General features: G+C 36.1%; 1 protein-coding gene across 1 annotated transcript in view; it reads right to left on the reverse strand.

Annotated features, from left to right (window-relative positions):
* PTPN22 (protein tyrosine phosphatase non-receptor type 22) overlaps window positions 1-16480 on the reverse strand; it is a 60531-nt gene that overhangs the window by 21295 nt on the left and 22756 nt on the right. The window lies entirely within an intron of this gene.

Genomic DNA, 16480 nt, shown 5'->3' on the forward strand with positions numbered 1-16480 from the left:
AAATGTTTTCCCAACAAAGAAAAGTCTGGGACCAGATGGTTTCATTGGTGAATTCTACCAAACATTTAAGGAAGAATAGACACCAATCCTGCACAAACTCTTCCTAAAACTTGAATGACACTGCTAAGTCATTCAATAAGGACAGTAATTCCCTGTTACCAAAGCTAGACAAAGACGCCACAAGCAAAAGAAAACCACAGACCAATATTCTTTATGAATATTGATGCAAAAGTCCTCAATAAAATACTAGCAAACTGAATTCAGCATAGTAAAAGGATTACACACCATGACCAAGGGAGATTTATTTCCAGAGTGCAAAGATGGCTCAACATACAAAAATCAATCAGTATAATATATCATATTAATATAATTAAAAGGAAGAAACCCACATGATCATATCAATTGATGCAGAAAATTTTTTTTGACAAATTCATGATAAAAATACTCAATAAACTGTGAATGTAAGGGAACTCCCTCAATATGATGAAGGCCATATATGAAAAACCCACAGTTAATATCATACTCAATGGTGAAAGAGTGAAACTTTCCCTCAAGATCAGGCATAAGACAAGGGTGCAAATTTTTGCCACTTTTATTCAACATAATACTGGAAGTTCTAGCCAGAGCAATGAGGCAAGAAAAAAACAAATAAAGGGATCAAAATGGGAAAGGCGAAAGTGACCTTTATTTGTAGATGACATGATTTTATATGTTGAAAGATTCCACGCACACCCACAAAAAAAGTTGCTAGAGCTGGTAAACCAATTCAGCAAAATTGGAAATATATAATCAACACACAAAAACCAGTTGTATTACTATACATTAGCAATAAACAATCTGAAAAGGAAATTAGGAAAGCAAATCTACAAACCATTGCTGACAAAATAAATGGAGAGACATTCTATGTTCATGAAGTGGAAGACACAGTATTGTTGTGATAACATTACCCAAAGTGACCTACAGATTCAATGCAATACCTATCAAAATCCCAAAGATGCTTCTGTAGAAATAGAAAACCTCATCTTAAAATTCATGCAGAATCTCAAGGGACTCTGAGTAGCCAAAACAATCTTGAAAAAGAAGAGCAAACTTGGACGACTCATACGTCCTGATTTCAAAAGGTACTACAAAGATACAGTAATAAAACAATATGGTACTGACACTGGACAGCTATATAGACTAATGGAATAAAATGGGGAGCCTAACAATAAACTCACACATATGAGCAATTGGTTTTTTATAAGGCTGCCAAGAGCATTCAATGGAGAAAAGACAGTCTTTTCAACAAATGGTGCTGGAAAAATTGGGCATCTACACGCAAAAGAATGAAGCTGGACTCTTGCAGTATATACAAAGATTACTCAAAATGGATCAAATACCTAACCATAAGGGCTAAAACTAAAACTCTTAGAAGAAAACATAGAAAGCTTCATAACATTGGATTTGGCAATGATTTCTTGGATATGACACAAAAAGGCACTATCAACAAAATAAAAAATAGACAAATTATATTTTATGAAAACTAAAAACTTTTATGCATCAAAGTGCACAATCAACAGAGTAAAAGGGCAACACACAGAAAGGGAGACAATATTTTCAAATCATATATCTGATAAGAGATTAATATCCAGAATATATATAGAACTTCTAAAACTCAACAACCAACTCAAAAATGGGCAAAAGACACTAAAACAGACATATGGATCAATGGAAAAGAATAGATCCCAGAAATAAACCCACACACCTACTGTCAATTAATCTTCAACAAAGGAGGCAAGAATATACTATGGAGAAAAGACAGTCTCTTCAGCAAGTGGTGTTGGGAAAGTTGGACAGCTGCATGTAAAACAATGAAGTTAGAACACACCCTCACACCACACACAAAAATAAGTTCAAAATGGCATAAAACTTAAATATTACATATGACCCCATAAAACTCCTAGAAGAGAACATAGGCAAGACATTCTGAAATATATCACACCAATGTTTTCTTAGGTTAGTCTCCCAAGGCAATAGAAACAAAAGCAAAAAATAAACAAATGGGACCTAATCAAACTTACAAGCTTTTGCACAGCAAAGGAAACCATAAACAAAACAAAAAGACAACCTAGGGACTGGGAGAAAATATTTGCAAATGATGCAACCGACAAGGGCTTAATTTCCAAAATATAAAAAAAGCTCATACAAGTCAATTACAAATAAAAGAGACAACCCAATCAAAAAATGGGCAGAAGATCTAAGTAGACATTTCTCCAAAGAAGACATATGGATGGCCAATAGACACATGAAAAGATGCTCATCATCACTAATTATCAGAGAAATGCAGATCAAAATCACATTGAGGTACCACCTCACACCAGTCCAAATGACCATCATTAAGAAGTCTACAAATAACAAATACTGGAGAGGGTGTGGGAAAAAGGAACCCTCTTACACTGTTGGGTGGAATGTAAATTGGTGATGTCACTATGGAAAACAGTATAGCGTGTCCTCAAAAAACTAAAAATAGAGTTGCCATACAATCCAGCAATCCCACTCCTGGGCATAAATCTAGACAAAACTATAATTTTAAAAGATTTTAAAAAAGGAAAGAAATTTGCTTTCAACAAATTTAAAAAAAAAAAGAAAAAAAAGATACATGTACCCCTATGTTCAATTTATAATAGCCAAGACATGGAAGCAGCCCAAATGTCCATGAACATATAAATGGATAAAGATGTGAGATATATATATATAGATATATACACACACACACACACATATCGGAATATTACCCAGCCATAAAAAAAAGAATGAAATAATGCCATTTATAGCAGCATGTATGAACCTAGAGATTATCATACTAAGTGAACTAAGGAAGAAAGACAAGTATTATATGATATCACTTATCCACAAAACAGAAACAGACTCACAGTCATAGAGAACAGGATTGTGGTTGCCACGGGGGAGGAGAGGTGGAAGAAGAATGGACTGGAAGTTTGGGGTTAGCAGATGCAAACCGTCATATATAGAATGGATAAACAACAAGGTCCTACTGTACAGCACAGGGAACTATATTCAACATCCTGTAATAAACTATAGCGGAAAAGAATATGAAAAAGAATATATACATATACTTACATATGTATAACTGAATCATTTTGCTGTACAGTAGCAAACACAACATTGTAAATCAACTATACTTCAATAAAATAATTTTTTAAATGGGCAAAAGACTTCAATAGACATTTTTCCAAAGATGATATACAAATGACCAATGAGCACAACCAAAGATGCTTAATGTCATTAACCAGGAAAATCTAAACCAGAACCACAATGAGATACTACTTTACCCCATTAGAATGGCTATTATCTAACAAACAAGCAAAAGCAGAAAATAACAAGTACTGGTGATGTACCTAAAGTAGTCAAACTCATAGAGACAGAAAGCCAAATGGTGGTTGCTAAGGGCTGGGGTTAGGGAAGAATGGGGAGTTACTGCTTAATGTGTAGAGAGTTTCAGTTTTGCAAGATGAAAGGAGTTCTGGAAATGGATGGTGGCGATGGTTTCACAATAATATGAATGTACATGATATCACTGAACTATACACGTAAAATTGGTTAAGGCAGTAAATTTTATGTATATTTTATCACAAAAAAATCTGGAGAGAAAAAGACCAAAGGACTTGGATAGATATTTCTCCAAAGAAGATGTACAAATGGCCAATAAGCATATGAAAAGCTGTTCAACATCACTAATCATTAGGTAAAATGAAAATCAAGGCCATAAGATACCACTTCACACTCATTAAGATAACTGTCATCTAAAAACAAACAGGGCAGCAAAGTAGAAGGACATGGAATGCATCCCTCTCCACAGATGCATCAGGAATACACCAAAAGATGCAATAATTCCCACAGAGAACCAGCTAAACACCTGCAAATGACCTTGGACACCAGAAAGGACTCCAAAGATCCTAACATAACTGGGTAAGACAGAGGGGGAAAAAAAGGAGAAAGAGGAGGAGAAGAAAGGAAAGGGGTGGGTCCCACACCTTAGGGTGGGGGGATCTGAAACAGAGGAGAGATTGCCAAATTCAGGGAAACATCCCTTATCTGATGGGGAAACCCCTTCTCTAATGGGGAATTTCCCTGGGTCAGAAGGGAAGCATTTGGGACTGTTCAAAGAGGGTGAAGCGGCTGAGCTGTGGCAGACAGGAAAGAGTGAGAAACACACGGAGGGTCCGCACCATGGCTCAGCGTGTCCAGACTGAGACGTTGATTCACAGCTGAACGTGGGTCTGGGAGCTGAAACATGGGAACCAGAGAACTGGTTCAGGGTGAGAAACATTGTTGGCAGTGGAAAGAAAGACTGAGAGGACAGGAGGGAAGAAATCCACAGTGGAGAGTGCCTACTGTGGAAAGCTGCATGGCCATAGTGGCGGCTGGATACTGCTGACTCACAAGCAGAGGGGAGGAGGCACAGGTGTAGCCTCTCTCTCAGCGCCTGCGATGGACAAAGGAGGAATCCCTGTGGGCCTAGCTAACGGACTCAGGGATAACAACGGCCACTGGGCGGGGCTGGCCTAGAGTGCGTGCAGCTGAGAGCCAAAAGCCTGCAGAGTGGCCCAGCTCTGGAGACATTCTGTTTACACCTGAGCCACCAGCGTCCCTCTGCAACAGGCACTGCCACGGCCAACTGAGCCACCGTGACCCAGGCAGAGTGCCCCAGCGGAGTCATAGCAACGGGGAGGAGCCACAGTTGGAGTCGCTCTCTTGGCCTGAGCCACCCAAGCTGCCATGACCCAGGCAGGGTGCCACTGCTTACTCACTCCCAGGGGAAGGAGCCACTATTGTACCCTCTCTCTCCCTACACACCAGTGCTTACAGATGAACAATAAAGGAGGCTCTACTGGTCACAGAATAATACAAAAAGCCCAAGGTGGGTAGAAGGACACTTACAGCTGAGGCACCAAGGAAACAGAAATATTAGTATTAATTCTATTGATCTGGTCCATTCTGGGGTCAGTTCTAGCTGTTGTTGTTGTTATTTAATTAATTACGATCTTAGTCCTAAGGGATCTACAAGTTTTATAACATATTTTTTATTCTATTTTTTATTCTATTTTTACCCTTTTTAAATATTTCTATTTCTAGCTAAGTTTTTTGTAGTGCTGACTGTATCTCTCCTACCTTCTTTTCATCTCTATCTTTTATACATTTCTATTTCTTTGTTTTTCTTTTCATATTTCCAGTCACACTATGCTCTTCTGTTGCCCTGTCTTCTATCCTTTTTTAGTTTATCTGAATACACTTATAAGCAATATTATCAGTCTGCTCTGCTTCCTTGCTTTTTTCTCCAAATGACACACTGTTTTGGTATGTATTATTAAGTTTTATCTTTAACTTAGTTCTAAGTATAATTGTCTGATTTCATTCCAAGAATCTTCAGTCTGTCTGGTGGTAATCTTGCTCTTTATTATGTTTGATCCTAGCTTTCAAAATCTCCCTGGATTTGTGTTTGTGTGTGTGTGGTGTTTTTCTGTTTGTTTGTTTGTTTGCTTGTTTTGTTTTTGTTTTTGTTTAGTTCTGTTTTGGTTTTGAATTTCTGTTGGTTTTCTCTTTGATTATCTGATAGCATACTGGGGTTCTTCTGTCAGGTCTTTCTAGTGCCTTATGTTCTATTGGATTCAGTATTTGTGTGTCTTATACATGTATGTGTTTCCTTGGCTTAGTCTTTGTTTGGTGCAACATTCTGCCATTAGTCTGGGGCTTGGATAGTCTTCTTTAAACCCCTTTATTGCCGGGACAAGCAACCTCTGAAGTTTGGACTACTATGAGAAAACAAAGAAACACCATGCAAGCAAAAGAGCAGGAAAAAAACCCCACAAGAGCAAATAAATGAAGAGGAAATAGGAAAATTGCCTGAAAAAGAATTCAGAATAATGATAGTAAAGATGATACAAAATCTCAATAACAGAGAAAATACAAGAAACAGTTAATAAGGACTCAGAAGAAGTAAAGAGCAAACAAACAGTAATGGACAACAAAATAAGTGAAATTAAAAATACTCTAGATGCTATAAACAGCAGAATAACTGAGGCAGAAGAACGAATAAGTGAGTTGGAAGATAGAGTGGGGGAAATAACTGCCACAGAGCAGGAAAGAGAACAAAGAATAAAAAGAATGGAAGACAGTCTCAGAGACTTTGGTGACAACATGAAGCACACCAACATTCGAATCACAGGCATCCCAGAAGAAGAAGAAAAAAGAAAGGGTCTGAGAAAATATTTCAAGAGGTTATAGTGGAATACTTCCCCAACATGGGAAAGGAAATAATTAATCAAGTCCAAGAAGCACAGAGAGTCCCATACAGAATAAACCCAAGGAGAAAGACAGCAAGGCACACATTAATCAAATTAGCGAAAATTAAACACAAAGAAAAAATATTAAAAGCAGCAAGAGAAAAGCAGCAAATAACATATAAGGGAAAAGCCATAAGGATAACAACTGATCTTTCTGCAGAAACTCTGCAGGCCAGAAGGGAATGGCAGGATATACTGAAAGTCCTGAAAGAGAAAAATCTAAACCAAGAATACTCTACCCAGCATGAATCTCATTCAGATTTGATGGAGAAATCAAAAGCTTTAAAGACAAGCAAAAGTTAAGAGAATTCAGCACCACCAAACCAGCCTTACAACAAGTGCTAAAGGAAATTTTCTAAGTAGGAAACACAAGAGAAGGAAAACACCTACAAAAACAAGCCCAAAACAATTAAGAAAATGGTAATAGGAAAACACATGTCAATAATCACCTTAAATATAAATGGGTTAAATGCTCCAAACAAAAGACACAGACTGGCTGAATGAATACAAAAACAAGATCCTTACATATGCTGCCTACAAGAAACCCACTTCAGACCAAGGGATACATATAGACTGAAAAGAAAGGGATGGAAAAAGATATTCCATGCAAATGGAAGCCAAAAGAAAGCTGGAGTAGCAATACTCATATCAGACAAATTAGACTTTAAAGTAAAGACTATTACAAGAGACAAGGAAGGACACTACATAATGATCAAGGGATCAATCCAAGAAGAAGATATAACAATTGTAAGTATCTATGCCCCCAACATAGGAGCACCTCAATACATAAGGCAAATGCTAACAGCCATAAAAGGAGAAATCAACAGTAACACAATAATAGTAGGAGACTTTAACATCCCACTTACATCAATGGACAGATCATCCAAACAGAAAATACATAAGGACACACAAGCTTTAAATGTCACATTAGACCATCTTGACTTAATTGATATGTATAGGACATTCCATCCAAAAATGACAGAATACACTTTCTGCTCAAAAGCACATGGAATATTTTCCAGGATAGATCACATCTTGGGTCATAAATCAAGCCTTGGTAAACTCAAGAAAATTGAAATCATATCAAGCATCTTCTCTGACCACAGTACCATGAGACTAGATATCAATTACAGGAAAGGAACTGTAAAAAATACCAACACATGGAGGCTAAACAATACACTATTAAACAACCAAGAAATCACTAAAGAAATTAAAGAGGAAATCAAAAAATACCTAGAAACAAATGACAATGAAAACACAACAATGCAAAACCTATGGGATGCCATAAAAGCAGTTCTAAGAGGGAAGTTTATAGCAATACAATCCTACCTCAAGAAACAAGAAAAATATCAAAGTACATAACCTTACACCTAAAACAATTAGAGAAAGAAGAACAAAGAAACCCCACAGTGAGCAGAAGGAAAGAAATCATAAAGATCAGAGCAGAAATAAATTTAAAAGAAATGAAGGAAACAATAGCAAAGATTAATGAAACTAAAAGCTGGTTCTTTGAGAAGATAAATAAAAATGATAAACCATTAGCCAGACTCATCAAGAAAAAAAGGGAGAAGATGCAAATCAACAGAATTAGAAATGAAAAAGGAGAAGTAACAACGGACACCTCAGAAATACAAAAGATCATGAGAGACTACTACAAGCAACGATATGCCAATAAATTGGATAACCTGGAAGAAATGGATAAATTCTTAGAAAAATACAATCTTCCAAGACTGAACCAGGAAGAAATAGAAAATATGAACAGACCAATCACAAGCATGGAAATTGAGACTGTGATTAAAAGTCTCCCAACAAACAAAAGCCCAGGGCCAGATGGGTTCACAGGTGAATTCTATCAAACATTTAGAGAAGAGCTAACACCTATCCTTCTCAAACTCTTCCAAAATACAGCAGAAGGAGGAAGACTCCCAAACTCATTCTACAAGGCCACCATCACCCTGATACCAAACCCAGGCAAAGATGTCACAAAAAAAGAACATTACAGGCCAATATCACTGATGAATATAGACACAAAAATCCTCAACAAAATACTAGCAAACAGAATCCAACAGCACATTAAAAGATCATACACCGTGATCAAGTGGGGTTTATCCCTGCGATGCAAGAATTCTTCAATATACACAAATCAATCAATGTGATACATCATATCAACAAATTGAAGGATAAAAACCATATGATAATCTCAATAGATGCAGAAAAAGCTTTTGACAAAATTCAACATCCATTTATGATAAAAACTCTCCAGAAAATGGGCATAGAAGGAAATTACCTCAACATAATGAAAGCCGTACATGAGAAACCAAAAACCAACATTGTTCTCAATGGGGAAAAACTGAAAGCATTCCCTCTAAGAACAGGAACAAGACAAGGGTGTCCACTCTCACCATTATTATTCAACATAGTTTTGGAAGTTTTAGCCACAGCAATCAGAGAAGAAAATGAAATAAAAAGAATCCAAATTGGAAAAGAAGCAGTAAAATTGTCACTCTTTGCAGATGATATGATATCATACATAGAAAACCCTAAAGACTCTACCAGAAAACTGCTAGCACTAATCAATGAATTTAGTAAAGTAGCAGAATACAAAATTAATGCACAGAAATCTCTTGCATTCCTATACACTAACAATGAAAGGGCAGAAAGAGAAATTAGGGAAACTCTCCCATTTACCATTGAAACAAAAGGAATAAAATACCTAGGAATAAACCTGCTTAAGGAGGCAAAAGACCTGTATGCAGAAAACTACAAGACACTGATGAAAGAAATCAAAGACAATACAAACAGATGGAGAGATATACCATGTTCATGGATTGGAAGAATCAACATTGTGAAAATGACTATATTACCCCAAACAATCTACAGATTCAATGAAATCCCTATCAAATTACCAATGGCACTATTCACAGAACTAGAACAAGAAATCTTACGATTTGTGTGGAAATGCAAAAGACACCAAATAGCCTAAGCAATCTTGAGAAGGAAAAATGGAGTTGGTGGAATTAGGCTTCCTGACTTCAAACTATACTACAAGGCTACAGTGATCAAGACAGTATGGTACTGGCACAAAAACTGAAAGGAAGATCAATGGAACAGAATAGAGAACTCAGCAGTAAACCCAAGCACACATGGGCAGCTTATCTTTGACAAAGGAGGCAAGAATAGACAAAGGAGGCAAGAATATTCAATGGAAAAAAGACAGCCTCTTCAATAAGTGGTGCTGGCAAAATTGGACAGCAACATGTAAAAGCATGAAATTAGAACACTTCCTAACACCACACACAAAAATAAACTCTAAAGGGATTAAAGACCTACATGTAAGGTCAGACACTATAAAACTCTTAGAGGAAAACATAGGCAGAACACTCTATGACATACATCAGAGCAAGATCCTTCTGGACCCATCTCCTAGAATCATGGAAATCAAATCAAGAATAAACAAATGGGACCTAATGAGACTTAAAAGCTTTTGCACAGCGAAAGAAACCATAAACAAGACAAGAAGGCAACCCTCAGAATGGGAGAAAATACTTGCCAATGAAGCAACAGACAAAGGATTAATCTCCAAAATATACAAGCAGCTCATGCAGCTTAATACCAAAAAAGCAAATAACCCAATCCACAAATGGGCAGAAGACCTTAATAGACATTTCTCCAAAGAAGACATACAGATGGCCAACAAACACATGAAAAGATGCTCAACATCACTCATCATTAGAGAAATGCAAGTCAAAGCCACAATGAGGTATCACTTCACACCTGTCAGAATGGCCATCATCAAAAAATCTAGAAACAAGAAATGATGGAGAGGGTGTGGAGAAAAGGGCACTCTTCTGCACTGTTGGTGGGAATGTAAGTTGGTACAGCCACTATGGAAAACAATTTGGAGGTTCCTTAAAAAACTAAAAATAGACTACCATAAGATCCAGTCATCCCACTACTGGGCATATACCCAGAGAAAACCATAATCCAAGAAGAAACATGTACCATAATTTTCACTGCAGCACTATTTACAATAGCCAGGACTTGGAAGCAACCTAAATGCCCATCAACAGTTGAATGGATAAAGAAGATGTGGCATATATATACAATGGAATATTACTCAGCCATAAAAAGGAATGAAATGGAGCTATACATAATGAGGTGGATAGACCTAGAGTCTTTCATACAGATTGAAGTAAGCCAGAAAGAGAAAAACAAATATTGTATGCTAACTCATATATTTGGAATCTAAAAAAAAAAAAAAATGGTACTGATGAACCCAGTGACAGGACAAGAATAAGGATGCAGATGCAGAGAATGGACTGGAAGACATGGGTTGGGGGGGGCAGGGGGCGATGGGGAAGCTGGGATTAAGTGAGAGAGTAGCATAGACATATATATACTACCAACTTTAAAATAGATAGCTAGTGGGAAGTTTCTGTGTAACAAAGGGAGATCATCTCAATGATGGGTGATGCCTTGGAGGGCTGGGATGGGGAGGGCGTGGGGGAGTCACGGGAGGGAGGGGTATGGGGATATGTGTATAAATACAGCTGATTCACTTTGGTGTATCTCATAAGCTGGTACAAGAGTGTAAAGCATTTATATTCCAATAAAGAGTTAAAAAAGAAAGAACCAATCAAAGTCATGAGGAAATTTCCATATAATTAGATAAACTGGATTAAAAACAAACTACAAATTATTTCCAGGTAATTAACTCTAAAACAAACAAACAAACAAACAAACAACCCAGAAAATACCAAGTGTTAGCAAGAAGGTGGGGAAATTGGAACTTTTGTGCAATGCTGTGGGGATGTAAAGTTTGCAACCACTGTGAAAAATAGTATGGCAGTACCTAAAAAAATTAAACATAGACTTACTGCATAATCCAGTAATTCCACTTCTGGGTATATACCAAAATAATTTAAAATAGGGACTTGAACCAGTATTTGTACACCAGTTTTTATAGCAGCATTATTCACAATAGCCAAAAGGTGGTTACAACCCAAATCCATCAACAGATGAATGAATAAGCAAAACATGGTATTATATACAATGGAATATTATAAAGCTATAAACAGGAATGAAATTCTGATACATGTTACAAAATGGATGAACCTTGAAAACATTATGCTGCATGAAATAAGCCAGATAAAAAAATAATTATATGAGTACACATATATCATGCACCTAGAATAGCCAAATTCATAGAGACAGAAAGTAGAATAGAAACTACTAGGGGTTAGGGTACAGAGGATGGAGAGTTTCTGTTTAGAATGATGAAAAATTTCTAGAAATAAACAGTAATGATGGTCACACAGATTGTGAAGGTACTAAATGCCACTGCATTGCATATTTAAAAATGGGTAAGATGGTAATTTTTTTCTATAGTGGTAAAAATATTGTAGTTTTAGCACGATAAAAAATATGAATGGAGAATTGTCTCCTCCTCTTCTATTTTCTGGTAAAGATTGTGTAAAATTCATGTTAATTCTTTCTTAAACATTTGGTAGAATTCTCAAGTGAAACTATGTGGGCCTGGATATTTCTTTTTGGGAAATTTTAAAATTACAAATTCAGTTTTCTTTATCATTATGGGGCTATTCAAATTATTTCTTGTTGAGTGAGCTGTGGTACTTTGTGTTTTTTAAGGAAGTAGTACATTTTATCTAAGTTGCCAAATGTATATGTGTTGGGTTATTCATACTGTATTCCTTTATTATCCTTTTGATATCTGCAAAATCTGTAGAGATAGTCCCTTTTGCATTCCTGATATTGGTAATTTTTATTTTTTTTCCCTTTTCTTCTTTATAATTCTTCCTAGAGGTTTCTCAATTTAACTGATCTTCTCAAAGAACCAGATCTTTGGTTCACTGATTTCTCTTTTGTTTTCCTATTTTCAATTTCATTGATTTATACCCTTTACTATTTCCTTCCTTCATTTCTCTTGGGTTTATTTCACTCTTTTTTTCCCCCTAGATTCATAAAGTAGGAGCTCAGATTATTGATTTGAGACATTTACTCTTTTCTAATGTATGTATTTAGGGTGCTACAAACTTCCCTCTCAGCACTGCTGGAGCTCTGTCCAACAAATTGCTGTATGTTGTTGTGTTCTCATTTTTATTCAGTTAATGGGTTTTTTAGAAATTTTCCTTGGAACTTTCTTTCTGACTCAATGGATTATTTACAAGAGTCTGGTATAGTTTCCAAGTGTTTGGATCTTTTCTTGTTATTTTCTGTTATTGACTTCTAGTTTGATTCCATAGTAGTCAGAGAATACATTCTATATGATATCAATTCTTTACATTTTTGAAATTGTTTAATGGCCCAGGACATGCTCTATCTTGGTATATGTTCAATTAGCACTTGAAAAGGCTGTATATTCCTGTATTGTTGGGTGGTGCATCCTATAAATATCAATTTGATCCTGTTAGTTGATGGTGTTGTTAAGTTCTCATATATTCTTGCTGACTTTCTGTTGAGTTTTTCTATCAATTGTTGAGAAAGGGGTATTGAACTCTCCAACTATAACTGTGGGTTTTTCTATTGCTCCTTTTAGTTCTATCAGCTATTGCTTCATGTATCTTGCAGCTCTGTTTGATCCATACACACTTCGGATTGCTACATCTTATTGGGGGATTAACCCTTTTATCATTATACAATGTCCCTCCCTATCTGTGATAATTTTCTTTCTGTGAAGTCTTTCTGATAGTAATATAGCTACTCCTGCTTTCCTTTTATTAATGTTTACAGGATATATCCTTTTTCCAATCCTTTATTTTAAACCAACCTATATATTTAAAGTGTGTTTCTTATAGACAGCATATGGTTGGGTCACGTTTTCAATAAACTCTGCCAATCTGTCTGTTAATTGCTATATTTGTACCATTTACATTTAATTTAACTATTAATATGGTAGAGCTTGTCTCCAACTTTTTATTTTCTGTTTATTCTCTCTGTTTCTTATTTTTCTTTTCTTTTTCCTGCCTTTTTCTCTTTCTTGCATCTTTGGAATTTTGTTTTGTTTTACCTATAGTATTTTTTAAGATATATCTTTATTTTTGTAAGGGTGGCTCTAATTACTATATTATATATTTGTAACTTATCAAAGTCTATAGGTGTTATCATTTTACTAGTTCAGTATGGAAGATTTACCTCTCTTTACATGCCTAACCCTTCCTTTTATATAATTGTCTTAAATATTTCCTGTAATACATTTAGAACCACATCAGTGTTATAATTTTTGCTTCAATCATTAAACAACTTAGAAAACTCAAGAGAAGGAAAACCTATTATCATTTCCTTTCTATTTAGAAAACTTCCTCTGCTTTTTTTTTTTTTTTTTTTTTTTTTTTTTAGGGAAGGTCTACTGGAAACAAATTCCCTTAGTTTTTCTTCATCTGAGAATTTCTTGATTTCCCCTTCATTCCTGAAGGATATTTTTTACTTGGCCTCCATGATTTCTGATGACAAATTCACTTTCATTCTAATTGTTTTCTCCCTGCAGTTAAAATCATTTTTCTTTGGCTGCTTCCTAGAAATTTTGTATTTAGTTTTCAGAAGTTTAATTATGATGAGTCTTTCAGTGCTTTTTTAGACCCTCCTTTTTTCTTCTTTCCTTCTTGGATGTCAATGACACTAATGCTAGGATTTTTGTTATAGTCAGTTTCCTGAGGCTCTGGCTATTTTTTATTTTTATTTTATTTTATTTTTTAGTCTATTTTATTTCTGTTGTTCAGATTGGACAATTTATGTTGTGTTGTCTTTCAGTTTATCAATTCTTTCTTTGTACCCTGTGTTCTGCTGTTGAGCCCATCTACTGAGCTATTTTGTTTCCGTCACTGTCATTTTTCAACTCTAAAATTTCCTTTTGGTTCTTCTTCATATCTTCTGCTTCTTTGGCAGGTCTTTATCTTTCTTTGCTGAGCCTTTTGATTTTTTCATTTGTTTTAAGCATGCTCATAATTGTTCACTGAAGCATTTTAATCATGGCTGCTTTAAAGTCTTTGTCAGATAATTCTTACATCTCTGTCATCTCAATGTTGTTATCTATTGATTGTCTTTTACTTGTTTGGTTTGAGATCCTCCTGGTTCTTGGTATGACAAGCAATTTTCACATGAAACCTAGATATTTTTGCATTGTTATAAGGCTCTGGATCTTAGTTAAACCTTCTCTTTTAGCTGGGGTGGTTTTTATAAATCCATTTTGACAGGGGAAAGAGGAGGGGAGGGAGTGCTGCCTCATTACTGCCTTGCTATTGCCAAGTGGATTCTACCTCCACCAGTTTTCTCACAGTCTCTATTGACACTAAAGAGAGCTGCCATGGAGAGGCTCTCCATGTGGTCTCTACTGATACTGTGGTCAGGGCGGCCTCATTATTGCTGGATGATGGTGAAAGTCCTGACTCTCCATTAGGCCTCTTCTGACACTCCATCAGTGGAGAGGCATTGAGGTATCGGGTTATTGACAGGTGGAAACTCAGGCTCCCCATATGGTCTCCACTGACACTGAAGGGAAACCTCATTGCAGCCCAGTGGGGGATGAAATCCCTATCTCTTTACTTGACCTTCTCTCTCCTTTTTTCTTAATGACTATATGTATTTATTAGAATGCTCACAAGAATGACACATTAGCACTGTCCTTCTGATGTGACAGAGAATATGTATATCTGACCCATTGACCTTCTCTTTATCACAGTCTTTGTGAGGGTGGGAATCCAGGCTCTCCACTTCTTTGCCTGCATAGGTGGGGTTGGGTGCCAATTTTTCCTTTGGTGTTGATTGAAGTAGAGTAATTATTATCTACAAGTTTTCTGGCTTGCTGGGCTGTCCCTTTCTTGGTCCTTTGGCTAGAGAGAGCAGGATTTTGTTGGCTTTTTTTGTCTGCACTGTTGGCATTTCCAAGTTGCTGGTTTCTTCATTTCCAAATCCATGATATATGAGGACAAGGAAAACCTAAGGAACTCACCATCATGCCATTCCTTGGGTCTCAAGGTCCCTAGCTGGTCTGTCTTCTCTCCATCTTTTAGAGTTTTCTTATATTTGTTTATATATATTGTCCAGGGTTTCTAGTTGTATTTAGTGGAAGGACTAGGGAAAAGGATGTCTACTCAATTTTCCCAGAAACAGAAGTCCTCCTTGGCTGGTGTTAATCAATTCCCTCCTTGGGAGGTTGAACCATGTTCCTATGTCCCCGTTTATTAACTAAGAGCATACTCCAAACAGCTCAACTGTCTAGAGCCATGGCACTGCTGCTGGGCTAAATCTGAGTACTGACATTTCCTGGAACCTAAATAAAATATTAAGCCACATATTCCAGCAGCACATTAAGAGAATATTCTTTTTTCAAGAAGGTTTTATTCTAAGAGCATGGATGGTTTTATATTAACAAATCTAAGGATACGACCGTATCGATATGTCAAAGGAGAAAATCCATGTGATCATTCTATAAATGCAACGATATGCAGTTGACAGAATTCAACATTCTTTCTGAAAAAAATTCTTAATAAAATAGAAGTCAATGAATACTTTCTTTAAACAATTGAAAAATATATCTCCAATCAAACCAGCATCGCACTTAGTAGTGAAACAGGAGAATCTCTCCCAGTAAAATTAGGTCATGCATACTACCTCTATTACTTAAAGTTGTTCTGGGAGTACTAGCCAATGAAGTAGACATGAATAGGATATAAGCAACAACTTCTGACAACTATATTCTTGTTTCTATCTCCTTCCCCTACATTGTTTCTCCAGAGTTGTCATTAGCCATAGGATTGCTCAGTTCATTCCCTAGCCTTAACAGTTTTTTGGCTTTCTTTCACTCTCCATGCTTCATCATTCAATTGATAGGAGTTATTATATTAAGGCTATGTCATATACTTTGTATTCCTAATGCTGTGAAAACAGTAGGTCCTCAGTGAACATTTTCAGATTCATAATGCAAAAATGTGATATTGAAAATTAATTTGTATATGTGACATACACCCTGGAAGGTAAATCAATAATTTTGTCTTAAGATTTGTTCAGAATCTAATACTTTGGGATTGCACAGTAAACATTTGACATCAATTTTTGTGATGATATCAAAATAGCATATCTAGAATGCTCAATATTTTTAAATTAGAATTTGGTCAAATCGT

Source organism: Hippopotamus amphibius, chromosome 1 (assembly GCF_030028045.1).
Source record: "Hippopotamus amphibius kiboko isolate mHipAmp2 chromosome 1, mHipAmp2.hap2, whole genome shotgun sequence".
Lineage (NCBI taxonomy): Eukaryota > Metazoa > Chordata > Mammalia > Artiodactyla > Hippopotamidae > Hippopotamus > Hippopotamus amphibius.